General features: G+C 37.6%; 1 long non-coding RNA gene across 2 annotated transcripts; it reads right to left on the reverse strand.

Moving 5' to 3' along the window:
• Positions 1–419: 419 nt before the first annotated feature.
• LOC119344329 lies at positions 420–1217 on the reverse strand. Of its 2 annotated transcripts, none has more exons than XR_005166586.1 (3): positions 1060–1217; positions 866–978; positions 420–735 (listed from the first exon to the last, which is right to left on the reverse strand). It is a non-coding gene; the product is annotated as an uncharacterized LOC119344329 (long non-coding RNA). The 2 variants fall into 2 exon arrangements; XR_005166585.1 differs by lacking the exon at positions 420–735 and adding an exon at positions 739–768.
• Between the last annotated feature and the right edge of the window lie 6 nt (positions 1218–1223).

The following is a 1223-nucleotide window of genomic DNA, read 5'->3' on the forward strand; positions in this document are numbered from 1 at the left end:
CACGCTCCAAGTCTGCACTTGTTGTTTTCCTGACAATAATAAGATGTCAATCCTATTAACCTTCAGGAATTTTGCTTGAGCATGAAGTGACACATTTCACTGTTTGAGTTTGAAACTATTGTTTTAAAAAACAATAATTATTTAGTAACACTAATATTTCTTGAATAATTAGTTTGACCATTGTTTGACCACAGTTTGACCACAGTTGACCACAGTTTGACCAGATTTGACCAAAATTGAAATAATTAAAATAATTATTTAGTAACACTAATATTCTAGAATAATTAGTTTGACCATTGTTTGACCATAGTTTGCCCACTGTTTGAATATTTTTCAATTTTTTCCACTCTAGATCTTACAAGCCCCGTAACTTTTTTTCTATTAGGTTTTTGAGGATTTTGAAAATGTTTAACGGGGTGCCTTCTCTGAACCTGTGACATACATGCACCACTCGAACTAAAAACAGCAGAATATGCGGACTAGGGGTGTATAGCTAGCTGTACTAAAGTTTTAACAAGATGAGTTGGGACAGGGAGGATTACTGAAAAGGCTCGTGTGTAGGCTTCCATTAGGCATGTATTCGTACACCATCAATTTCTCTCGCAAGCAAACACCGAGAAGCTGCACCAGATTCTTGTGCTTAAGTCTGTTAGCTAACATTAGCTCATTTTTCAACTCATCGAGCCCTTGAGCAGAGTCCTTTAAGAGCCTTTTGACGGCTATTTTGGTTCCATCCTACAATTCGCCCTATGTAGAAGCAAGTTTGCTCTTGGATTAAAATAAACAATTTACCTAATTATTGCCTGGTATTACTAGTATGGATTTGTATTCTCATGTGATATTCATAACAACATATTAAGCGTACCTTAAACACCTCTCCGAATCCTCCTTCTCCCAGTTTATTGTTTATAGAAAAATTGGATGTTGCAGCTCTTAACGCTTCCAGACTAATATAGTTCATGCCATCCCCTGCATTATCTGCAATAAGAAACACACAATTCAACTATGCCTCGCTTTCTCTTTGTTCCCCTTTGAACCCTGTGCTCTTCTGTGGCATACCTTGGTTTTCCTTGTTGGCCTTGATCCTTCTCCTCTGCCGGAAAACACAAGCGAGCACAACCACTAGGACTAATAAAGTTCCAACAGAAATACCAACATCAAGGATGACTTGTTGTAATCTCCTCTTTCCTACATGTTTTAAGCGGTTTATCACTATCGGCACT

This window comes from Triticum dicoccoides, unplaced genomic scaffold, assembly GCF_002162155.2.
Source record: "Triticum dicoccoides isolate Atlit2015 ecotype Zavitan unplaced genomic scaffold, WEW_v2.0 scaffold164550, whole genome shotgun sequence".
Classification (NCBI taxonomy): domain Eukaryota; kingdom Viridiplantae; phylum Streptophyta; class Magnoliopsida; order Poales; family Poaceae; genus Triticum; species Triticum dicoccoides.